This window comes from Canis lupus, chromosome 34 (genome assembly GCF_048164855.1).
Source record: "Canis lupus baileyi chromosome 34, mCanLup2.hap1, whole genome shotgun sequence".
In the NCBI taxonomy this organism is placed as follows: domain Eukaryota; kingdom Metazoa; phylum Chordata; class Mammalia; order Carnivora; family Canidae; genus Canis; species Canis lupus.
The window spans coordinates 32709057-32720915 of record NC_132871.1 but is presented as its reverse complement, the minus strand read 5'-3'; the positions used below and the strand labels follow the sequence as shown (position 1 = coordinate 32720915).

Below are 11859 nucleotides of genomic sequence, written 5' to 3'. Positions count from 1 at the left end.
AAAACAAGATGAAAACAGTTGCAGGAAATACAGACTCTTAATGATAGGAAACAAACTGAGGGTCATTGGAGGCGTGGGGGGTGGGTTAACAGGAGACCGGCATGAAGGAGGGCATGTGATGTCATGAGCACTGCTGTTATCTCCAACTGGTGAATCCCTGAATTCTTCCTCTGAAAGTATAATACACTATCCGTTAATTAATTGGGTTTAAATTAAATTAAGTTAAAAAATCATTTGTATCAAAGCACATTTCCTTCTGGACTCTCTGTTTTGCTCATTCAGCTTATACTGGGACCACCCGCCGTGGGACTGGTTTGCCTACATAGGCTCCATGCCTCGTCCATGGCCCAGCCCAGGGCTAGAACTCACCACCCCTAATATCGGGACAGGAGGTGTGGTCAGCAGTCGGATGCTTAACCAACGGAGCCAGGTGGGGGCCCGAAAACCACACTGTGTCCTGTGTCTCTGTGACATCATTTGAAATCGGAAAGTGCTGCATCCCAATCTGTCCTGCTTCTCAAATACTGATTTGCTGTCCCGGGTCATTTGTGGGGGCGGATAGATGTTATGGATTTTTTTTCCTATTTCTAAGACCTGCCACCATGATTTTGATAGGAATGACATTGAAACTGAGGGTGCCTACAGGAACTGCAGACATTTTCACAAGATGAGGCTCCCACCCCATGAGCCCAGGACGGCCTCCCAGAGCCTGGTATGGTTCAGTGCACAAGTCTTGTGCTCCTTTGGTTCAGTCTCATTATTTATTCTCCTTGATGCTCCTGAGAAGGCCTTCACGTCCTTCCTTTCCTTCCTGAGTGCTCATTGTCAGGACACAGCAAGGCTACTCTGCTCTGTAGGGTCAGTTTGTGTCCGTGACTTTACTGAACTCACTCCTTAGTTCTAACACGTTTTGGTGGAGGCTCCCGGGTTTTCTGTTTCCAGTACCGCATTTTCAGCATATAGGGACAGTTTGACGTCCCCCTTCCAGGTGTGGAACCTTTGCTGTTTACAGCTTAATGTCCTAGAAAGCTCCACAATAGAATCAAAACTGAGCCCAGGCCAAGGGCAGGAAGCCTCTATTAGAATGAGAACAGAGCTCAATGCCCTTGAAGGCCACATATCAAAATGTAAACAGAACTTGAGGAATTGCTCCAGCCCTTCTGGAGGTCCCTGAGACAAGCCGTTAAAACTAAGGTAAAACCCACCTCGGGGTCCAAGTCCCTGCTCTGCTGTGTCGGGTATACTCGGACACCAGCTCGAGCTTATAAATAAACCATTGTGTGTTTGCTTCGGTGTGGGCTTCTTGGTGGTTTCTCGGATTCGCAATCTTGGGCACAACAGTCTGAGATAAAAAAATAAAACCAAAAGCAGCTCGGACGTAGGCAGAGTGAAAGCAGGATTCTGAGAAATGAGCTTGGGGGCTCTTCTGTGGAGGGCCTGCAGACTGGGGGTGGGATGATCAGCCCCAGACCCAGAGGACCCAGCATCCCCACCGGCATCATGCCAAATAGCACTGAGTCTCAGGGAGCAGCACAGTGCCACCCGCTGGAGGCAAGAGTCACTGAAAACCACCCGGCCCCTGACCCTGCAGGTGCATCACCTAGGCAGATGTGCACCTGACAATCAGCACCATGGGCCATCCCCAGACCCCGCACAGACCACTCACTGCCAACAAGTTGTCGGACCACAGAGGCTGTAGAGATTCAGCACTGCCTGGAAAGTAGGGTCTAGCTTCCTTTGTAATTTGTGCTTTATTTTCATTTATTTTCTTTGATTCTATATTAATTGCCTTATTTTAATTTTTATGTACGTACCATATATATTTCTTATTTTTACACTCATGGTACTTTAATTGTGTTTGTTATTTTGGGATTTAGAATCTTTTAACAAGGAGGCCAAAATAATCTGGTGGGTTTTTTTTGGGGGGGGGAGGGAAGTTGTTATTGTTTTTCTTGGTTTTTCTTTTTCTTCCTTCTTTCTTTTCTGGAAAAAATAATGAGATGTAGAAATTCAGCTCCATAAAATAACATGAGGTAGTACTCACAGCCAGGAAGTCCATCAATACAAATATATGATGTCTAACTACAGTTTAAAACAATGAGTATAAAGATAGCATCTGGGCTAGAAAAAGCACAAAAGAAAACTAGAGCATCCCTTACTGTAGAAATAAAATAACTAAAATTTAGTCAGGCCAACATTAAAAATGCTATAACTGAGATGCAGTCCCAAGTGAAAGCCTTAAAAACAACGAAATTTATGGACCACAGAGACAGATTTAGGGAACTCAGCCACTTATTAAAACAATAACATTCATGTCATAAGAGACTCAGAAGATGAAGGGAGAGAAAAGGTGGGCCTTGCTCATCCATTAGAAACGACAAATACCCACCATTTGCTTCAACGTGGATGTAACTGTAAGGTATTATGCTGAATGAAGTAAGTCAATTGGAGAAGGACAACATTGTATGTTGTCATTCACTTGGGTAATATAAATAATAGTGAAAGGGAATATAGGGGAAGGGAGAAGAAATGTGTGGGAAATATCAGAAAGGGAGACAGAACATAAAGACTCCTAACTCTGAGAAACGAACTAGGGGTGATGGAAGGGGAGGAGGGCAGGGGTGGGTGTGCATGTGTGACGGGCACTGAGGGGGGCACTTGACGGGATGAGCACTGAGTGTTATTCTGTATGTTGGTAAATTGAACACCAATAAAAAGTAAATTTATTATTGAAAGAAAGAAAGAAAGAAAGAAAGAAAGAAAGAAAGAAAGAAAGAAAGAAAGAAAGAAATAGGGGCACCTGGGTGGCTCAGTCAGTTAAGCTTCTGCCTTAAGTCAGATCATGATCCAGGTCCCAATGTAGGCTCCCTGTTCAGCAGGGAACCTGCTTCTCCCTGTCCATCTGCCGCTCTCACTCATGGTTTTTCTCTTCTCTCCCTCTCTCTCTCAAATAATTAAATAACATCTTTGAAAAGGAAAAAAAAAACAAACAAACAAGGAAGAGAAATCTCCCATATAGAAGAATTTCAAACAATTTGTGCAGACTTTCCACCCTCAAGTTGGTGAGCATAGCTTCCCACTCTTACGTGTGGAATACACATAGTAATTTCCGTCTACAAAATATATTATGAAAAACTTAAAATAATAATGATAATATAATGATAATGATAATAATAATAATAATAAGAGGAAGAAGAAGAAGAAAAAGAAGAAGTAGAAGAAGAAGAAGAAGAAGAAGAAGAAGAAGAAGAAGAAGAAGAAGAAGAAGAAGAAGAATCACTTAACTACGGAGAAAGATGACAAACACTACCTCAGCAAGATGATCAGATCGATACCAAGACGGATAAATCATGTTGATAGTATCTATCCTTTATATGATATAATAAAAATGGCAGTATATCTCTGTATATAATCCACAAAAACAGTTCAATCATGAGATAAACAACAGACATGTCTCAACTGAGGGAAATTTTACAAAATACTCTACTTCTCAAAGTGTTCCAGGGCAACAACAACAAGGAAAGGCTGAAAGACTGTCACAATCCAGAGGAGACTAAGAAAACAGGAGGACAAATGGAATGTCATATGAGGGGTGGTAACTTAGCAAAAACTAAGGAAATCTGAATAAAGTATCATCTTTGGTTAATGCGAATATTTTAATATTGATTCATTAGCTAACATTTGTACCGTACTGATATAAGATATCAATCATTGGAGAAACTGAGTGCAAGTGCATGCAAATGCTCTGTACTATCTTCTCAATTTCCCTATACATCTTTGTTTTTTTTTCCTAATAAATAAGATTTATTTTGAAAATTGACTTAAATGAATCAGGCTCCAAGTGTGAAGACATTTTAAGAACAGTTGAATTAACTTTTGCCTTATTCTTAAAGAGTTCCTTTGATGGAAACAAAGTAAAAATTTTATATCAGAAGGAAAGAAAAACACTTATGAACACGTATAATGTCTCCTCAACCTGAAAAGCAGGAATGAGTAATAAATAGCAAAAATCAGAAAAAAAATACTTCTATTATAATAGACACCATATTGCAAGTGCATTTAAAATTAGCAATGCATAACATTTATTTCCTTGACATTTCTCTTCCAAAGAGTTCAAAGTGTTTCAGTGTCAGTTGAAACAGGGGAAGAATCTCAGGGAAGGATCCTTCACATAATAATAGGACCATTGGTAATAATGTCTCTCAGTTCTTTCCAAATCCATAATGATGCATTTCCTGAGGAGTGACTGAGCTGTGAAGAAAGAGATGAGAAACCCTTATCCCTCTGAATTACTTGTGTCAGAATATTTTAACCATAGTACTATGGATAGTAAATTATCCTTATTCACAGGAAATACGTCTCACATTGGAATCTGAGCAATCAGATGGGCAGAGAAAAAAGGCTTTGATTGGATCTTCATCTTTTAAAGATAAAGGAGAGCTTTTCTATGTATAAAGTCAGTTGTCAAGATAGCCTTAGGGAATGAGTCTGCAGCATCAAATCCTGATGCACATCCCGTATGCCCGCACCCCAGGTTTTCCTGATCCCAAATCCCTGGGCCTGTCCCCCAACAGACCCTGCCAACCTGAGGTCATTTGCAATTGCTCTCTCAGGAGCTCCGGGGAAGGGGGAAAGAGCTAGAAATGATGGGAGGGGATGCAAGGAGGCCAAGAAAATGAAGGTCTTTCCTCTTTAAGTTCAGGGTTCAAACAGGTCCATCCATCCCAGGCCCCTGTGAACAAGAGGTAAAATTTACATTACTTCAGTTACAGGAAAAAAACAAAAGTTTGCAGCTTAATGTCCTAGAAAGCCCCACAATAGAATAAGAACTGAGCCCACCCCAAGGGCTGGAAGCGCCTATTAGAATGAGAACAGAGGTCAATGTCCTTGAAGGCCCCATATCAAAATGTAAACAGAACTTGAGGAATTACTCCAGCCCTTCTGGAGGTCCCTGAGACAAGTCCTAAAAACTAAGGAAAAAAACCACCACGAGGTCCAAGTCCCTGCTCCTCTGTGTCGCGTGAACTTGGACACAAACTCGAGTTTGGAAATCAACCCTTGTGGGTTTGCATCAGTGTCAGCTCCATAGTGGTTTCTCAGATTCACAATCTTGGGCACAACACCCCCATGTCCCCTCCCACCTGGGCTGAACCCCTATCCCCTCCCACCCAGGCTGACACTCAGTCACCTCCCTGCCCACAACAGCTGGGCACAGGCCCTCACACAGGTGTCACGGGCACGGTGGGCACTCCCGCCATGCCCGGCCTCCCAGAGGAAGGAAGGAGGTTTCGGCAGTACACACTCCCATGGTGGCCCCAGGGCTCCCTGCCCAGCACGGCAGCTCGTGAGAAGTCGGGGTCTGTTTCCCTGACAACTGCTCCTCCTCCCCGGTTTTCCCACAGGAAATGAAGGAGGAGGCCCTGGTCTCCTCCAGGGACATCACGCAGGTAGACTTGGACCTCAACAGGACGTTCGGCAGCCACACCATATTTTGGGATGGCTAGGGGGTCGGGTGAGGCTGCTGGGCCAGGGGGATTCGGGCCCTGAGGGAGGCCCGGGTCCTTCTGGGTAGGGAAAATGGGGCTTCTGAGGCCGGGGGAGCAATAGAAGCCAAAAACACACTGCTCCATGGTAGGATGCTGGGGATGACTCCCGTGCCCACACTCCTGATGCCTCGGGGATGAGGAGGCCAGAAGGATGGGCCTTCAGGTGTTGCCATGGGAGCTGAACACCAAAGGGGAGAGGGACGGCCCCCTGAGAAGCAGGGGATGGGGTGGGGGACGTGGGGGGAGGAACCGGACCTGGTGGCCAGGCTGCATGGCGGCTGCTGGAGCAGGACACACATCGATCCCATGAGGGTCAGACGGGTCAGAGTGACACCCACTCTCAATGCTTTATATTATTCTAAATTCTATGCATTTACTTTGAGACAATTTGCAATTTGAAAACATACATAGTATAATGATCCCCAGATAATGCTGCTAGTCCAGCCAGTTCAGGGGCAGGTGTCACTGCAAACCCCAGACTAGTCGCCTTTAAGTGTAGACATCTCCTTGTGCATCTTAGAGGAAGGAGATGCCCTGTGTCCGCAGGCCCCCCACGACATCCCCCTCATTACCCACTCCCACACCATCCACCTACATCATCATCCCCATTGGCATCCCACCTACACCATCCCCCTCAAACCCACACAGCCCCACACAATCCCCACTCACACTATACCTCAACACCATCACCCCTACACCATCCCCCACACTCCACCACCATCATAACCTTGCCCCCACACCAAACACCACACCATCGGCCCTCAGCAAGGACCCGGTGCAGGTGCCCCCTGTGGGACATGCTCAGCCTCCCCAGGTTTCTCTGGATACCCTGCTCCCATCAGAAGCCTAGGTGTCCCATAGAATACCCAGGGTTTACAGGGAGGAGGGAAGACAGGGAATCCCCAACAGGGTGAGTACAGGTGAGTGGTGCAGAGGACCCACTGTGCCCTGCCTCCTCCCACTGTCCCTCATTTAGGGTACACACCCTGCACAGGACACCAGCCCCTAACCCATGGGGATCTGGCCTGGCCTGGCCCTTGGCTCTGTGAGGGTTGGTGTGATATGAGCCTCCGCCCCAGGCCCAAAACAAAGACTAATGGGATCCAGCCCTCATGGCCCTGGCCAGCCCTGGATTCTGGCCCTGGGCTGAGCGAGCCCTCTCACAGCTGAATGTTGACTCCTGGACCCTGGGGTAGGATGGTGGGCCCCACCCACACCCACACCAGGAGGCAGACTCCTCCAGGTGCTGGGGTGCCAGGGAGCCCGAGGTCGGGTCCCAGCTGCCCTGTTGGGACCCAGCGCAGAAGCCCATGAGCTGCAGGTCCATGTCAGCTCTGCTGTCCTCATAACCATCTCTCAGACTGAAACCTCAGGACACAGGCCCCCACCCAGAGTCCACACATGCTCCCAGGTGGTGGACTCCAGCACCTGCCCCCCAACCCATGTCATTCTTGCCCTCCCCTAAAGGACAGAAAGGTCTCCCTCCCCAGGGGAAGGCGTGCAACCTCAGCTCTGAGCCCGTTCGCTGTAGAAAGTCAATAAAATGTGGTGCGAAAATGCACAGCCAGCCCATTTCTGTGTCTCCCAGAACACTGTTCACGGGGCACGGAGAGAACCCCAGAGAGGAGGACGGGGTACCACCTAGGTCCCACCAGACCCTGCAGGGGCACCGCCAGCAACACCCAGCTGACATCCCAACGTGCCTTCCACTGGACCAGATGCCGGGGTCAAGACGCAACAGACTTTACTGGGACTCAGGCTGCACCCCGTGGGCCAGGAGGGCCTGGGACAGAGTGACAACCAGGAAGCCTCAGGTCACCAGGGTCTGTGCAAAGCGACCCGGAGGTCTGTGCTCCCTCTGTCCAGGAGGCTGTGGCTGGCTGGGTGTGGGGCTCTTCCTCCCCTCACTGCATTCCCTTGACTGTGTGCCTGGGGCAGAGAGGGCCTGCAGGGCGGTCAGCATGGCCCTAGAAGGGATGTCAGGACAGTAGGCCCTTGTGTTGTGCCCAACATTGTGAATCTGAGAAACCACTGAGGAGCCAACACCATTGCAAACTCCCAAGGCTTTCTTTACAAGCTGGAGCTTGTGTCCAGGTGCACCCGACACAGCAGAGCAGGGACTTGGACTCCAAGACTAAAAGGCGTAGCAGCTTTATAGGGGCCAGTGGCCCATGGGATACGCAGAAAGTTGCACTGTCATGTCAGTTCACACGCAGGTGGCTGATTGAATTACACCTTACCCTATAGTATCCACTTGAGCTGGCCTATTACTTTGGTCGAATCGGGGCACAGATTTGGCGGGCACAAAGCGGGGTTACATTGTTATGAGCTTATTTCTGATTAGGGTGTGTTGAGCAGCCTGACTAGGGTGGGGCAGCGCCTTAAGCAACAATCAGGTCATGTCAGGGTCATAGGGGAAGTGGCGGGTGTAGCACAAAATGGAATCAGTCCTGCTCTGTGTGCCCAGGGGTAGGAGATTTTTGTTAAATTTCCTGGGTCTCACACTTGCAGCTCATGCACCTGGGCCACCCGCACCAGGTGGGTCAGCCTGCACACATTGTGGTGCTGGATAACTCACACCAGCATATGGAGGGCATCCTCCTCACCCTAGTGAGTAGGGGCTGGGTGAGCATGGGTCTCGGCCTGAAGGCCAAGCAGCACAGCAGACTGAAGAACCCCAGCCCCATCCCCACCCGACTCCCACACACAGGCAGCCCCAGGGCTCCCGCCATGGGCAACCGGCTCCTCAGGAGCTCCCCCCAGAGCAGCCCGAAGGTCTGGCTCCCTGCTGGTGAGGCATCGGGGAGAATAGAAGCACCCGGCGCCTGGCGGGACCCACTGCAGGTCATGAGAACGTGGTTGAGCCGGAATTTCCAGCTCAGCTGACCCTCCAGCTGAAAGTCATTGCACCAGCGAGCACAGGGTCGGCCAGGAGACCCCAGCTAGCTGCCCAGATCCAGCACCAGAAATGATGTTGTGCTAAACATTTCGGCATTTGGGTGATCCAGCCAGAGGGTCAGATAGCTGCACATGATAGCTGCATGTGATAGACACACACACACCCCAAAACCAACAAAAGTCAGAATCCCCCCAATGTTGTCAAAAAGTATCCGGATGATTCCATACACGATGCTGTGGTTCCCCAAAAGGATACATGGAAGATGGCATAAACCACGACTGGAGAGGTGTCAGAGGTACGGAGATGTGCCTGGTGGGTTCCAACAAGAGGTGCAGAGGGGAAGGCAGCATCCTACGGAGGGGAGGGCCCTCCTTGGAAAGGACACCAGGTCCCTGTGAAGTCTACGGAGGGTGAAATCTGTCCTCCTCCCTTTCAGCTTCTGGTTTTCCTCCTAAATGCCATTTTCCTCAATGAAAATAGCAAAAATTTATTTTATGTTTTTAAATTTCTTTTCACAGGTGTCCAATTCATATGAATTCTTTCTTCAGCAAGGGTGTCATTCAGGAAAGAAAGAGAGATAAAGATTTCCCAGACAGACAAAGTATAAAGGAGTTCATGACCACTAAACCAGTCCAGTAAGGAATTTTAAGAGGGATTCTTCTAGTGGGGGAAAAAAAGAGACCAAAAGCAACAAAGACTAGAAAGGACCAGAGAACGTCACCAGAAACACCAACTCTACCGGTAACACAAAGGCAATAAGTTCATATTTTTCAATAATCATTCTGAATGCTGATAGAAAAATTGCTCCAATCAAAAGATATAGGGTATCAGAGTAGCTTAAAAAACAGGATTCGGGATGCCTGGGTGGCTCAGGGTTTGAGCCTCTGCCTTGGACTCAGTCTGTGATCCTGGAGTCTGGGATCCAGTCCCATATTGGGCTCCTGGTGGGGAGCATGCTTTTCTCTCTGCCTAATTTTCTGCCTCTCTCTCTCTCTCACTCCCTCATAAATAAAATCGTTATTAAAAAAACAAGATCCATCTGTATGCTGCCAACAAGATGCTCACGTTAGACCTACAGACACCGGGAGATTGAAAGTCAGGGGATGGAAAACCATCTATCACGGTAATGGATACCATACGAAAGCTGGAGGACCCATACTTATATCAGACTAACTAGATTTGAAACCAAACCCTGGGGGACACCTGGTGGGTCAGTGGTTGAGCATGTGCCTTCGGCGCAGGGTGTGATCCTGGGATCCCAGGACCGAGTCCCACATCGGCTTCCCTGTGTGGAGCCTGCCTCTCCTTCTGCCTATGTTTCTGCCTCTGCTGCTCTCCTTGTCTCTCAAGAATAAATAAATAAAATATTTACATTTCAAAAAAGAAAGAACAAATACTGTAAGAAGAGATGAAGAAGAGCATTATTTCATAATTAAAAAGACTATCAAGATGAAACAACTAAATATCTATGCTGCCAACATGGGGGTACTTAAATATAGAAACCAATTAACAACAAACTTACAGGAACTCACTGATAATAATACAATGACAGCGGATTTTCACACCCACTTATGGCAATGGACCGATCATCTATACAGAAAATCAACAAGGGAACAATAGCCTTGACACACTGGACCACAGGGACTCAACAGATATAGTCTGAACATTTCAACCTAAAGCAGAGTACACATTCCTTTCAAGTGCACATGGGACATTCTCCAGAACAGATCATATCATGGGCCACAAATCACCCCTAAACAGGTACAACAGGTACAAGAAGTTTGATATAACACCCTGTACATTGTCGGACCATGACGCTATGAAACTCGAAGTCGACAGTAAGAAAAAATTTGGACAGACCAAAAATACGTTGAGTTTCTGATCATCCTACAAACACCTGAGGTTAATCACAAACACCTAACATCTAACCTAAGCCAAACCACCAACTGCAGAGGCTCACCAGCTGCCTCACCTCCCCTAACCCTACCATTCATTCTACCCATTCACTTACCCTGTGGTTCTGAGGAGTCCATGCTGATATGGACGAAGCCCCCAATGTCTTGTCCTCTTTTTGTTCAGTCTCCTTATTTATTCTCTGTGATACTCCTGAGAAGGGAGTCACATCCATCATTTCCTTCCTGAATGCTCACTGTCAGGACACAGCAAGCCCCACAATAGAATAAAAACTGAGCCCAGTCCAAGGGCAGCAAGCCCCTATTAGAACAGATCTCAATGCCCTTGAAGGCCCCATATCAAAATGTAAACAGAACTTGAGGAATTACTCCAGCCCTTCGGGAGTTCCCCAAGACCAACTCTTACAAATAAGCTAAAACCCACCTCGGGGTCCAAGTCCCCGGTCCACTGTGTTGGGTATACTTGGACACAAGTTCGAGCTTGTAAATAAACCCTCATGTGTTTGCATTGGTGTTGGCTTCTTGGTGATTTCTCAGATTCACAATCTTGGGCACAACAGTCTGAGATAAAAAAAGAAAACCAAAAGAAGCTCGGATGCAGGTAGAGTGAATGCAGGGTTCTGAGCGAAGCCGCGGAGACCCGGGGGCTTCGGGGTTCTTCTGTGGAGGCCCCAGCAGACTGGGGGTCGGGATGCTCAGCCCCAGAGCCAGAGGACCCAGCGTCCCCACCGGCATCCCGCCCATCAGGGCCAGGAATCAGGGAGCAGCACAGTGCCGCCCGCTGGAGCCCAGAGGCGCTGAAGCCCACCCCGACTCTGACCCCCACAGGTGCAACTCCCAGGCAGATGTGCACCTGACAATCAGCGCCAAGGCCCATCCCCAGACCCCACACAGACCATTCGCTGCCCCCAAGTTGCCAGATCACAGAGGCTGCAAAGCTTCAGCTCTGCCTGGAAAGTAGGGTCTAGATTCCTTTGTACTTTGTGCTTTATTTTTAATTATTTTCTTTGATTCTTTTTTATTAATTGCCTTATTTTAATTTTATGTATGTACCTTATATATTTATTTTTACTTTTATGGTAGTTTAATTGTGTTTCATATTTTGGGATTTAGAATCTTTTAACAATCAGGCCAAAATAATCTGGTGTTTTTTTTTGGAGGGCAGTTGTTGTTGTTTTTCTTGGTTTTTCATTTTCTTCCTTCTTTCTTTTCTGGAAAAAATAATGAGATGGAGAAATTCACCTCCATAAAATAACATGAGGTAGTACTCACAGCCAGGAAGTTCATCAATAAACATATATGATTATAAAGATAGTTTAAACAATGATTATAAAGTTTAAAACAATGATTATAAAGATAGCAGCTTGGCTGGAAAAAGAGCACAGAAGAAAACTAGAGAATCCCTTACTGTAGAAATAAAAGAGCTAAAATCAAGTCAGTCCAAAGTTAAAAATGCTATAATGGAGATGCAGTCCCAACTGGCAGCCTTAAAAACAAGAAA

At 47.2% G+C, this 11859-nt stretch overlaps 1 long non-coding RNA gene across 1 annotated transcript; it reads right to left on the bottom strand.

Annotated features, from left to right (window-relative positions):
- Nucleotides 1-4058: 4058 nt before the first annotated feature.
- Nucleotides 4059-10586, bottom strand: LOC140624617 (uncharacterized). Its single transcript, XR_012024080.1, has 2 exons — nucleotides 10457-10586; nucleotides 4059-4732 (listed from the first exon to the last, which is right to left on the bottom strand). It is a non-coding gene; the product is annotated as an uncharacterized lncRNA (long non-coding RNA).
- Between the last annotated feature and the right edge of the window lie 1273 nt (nucleotides 10587-11859).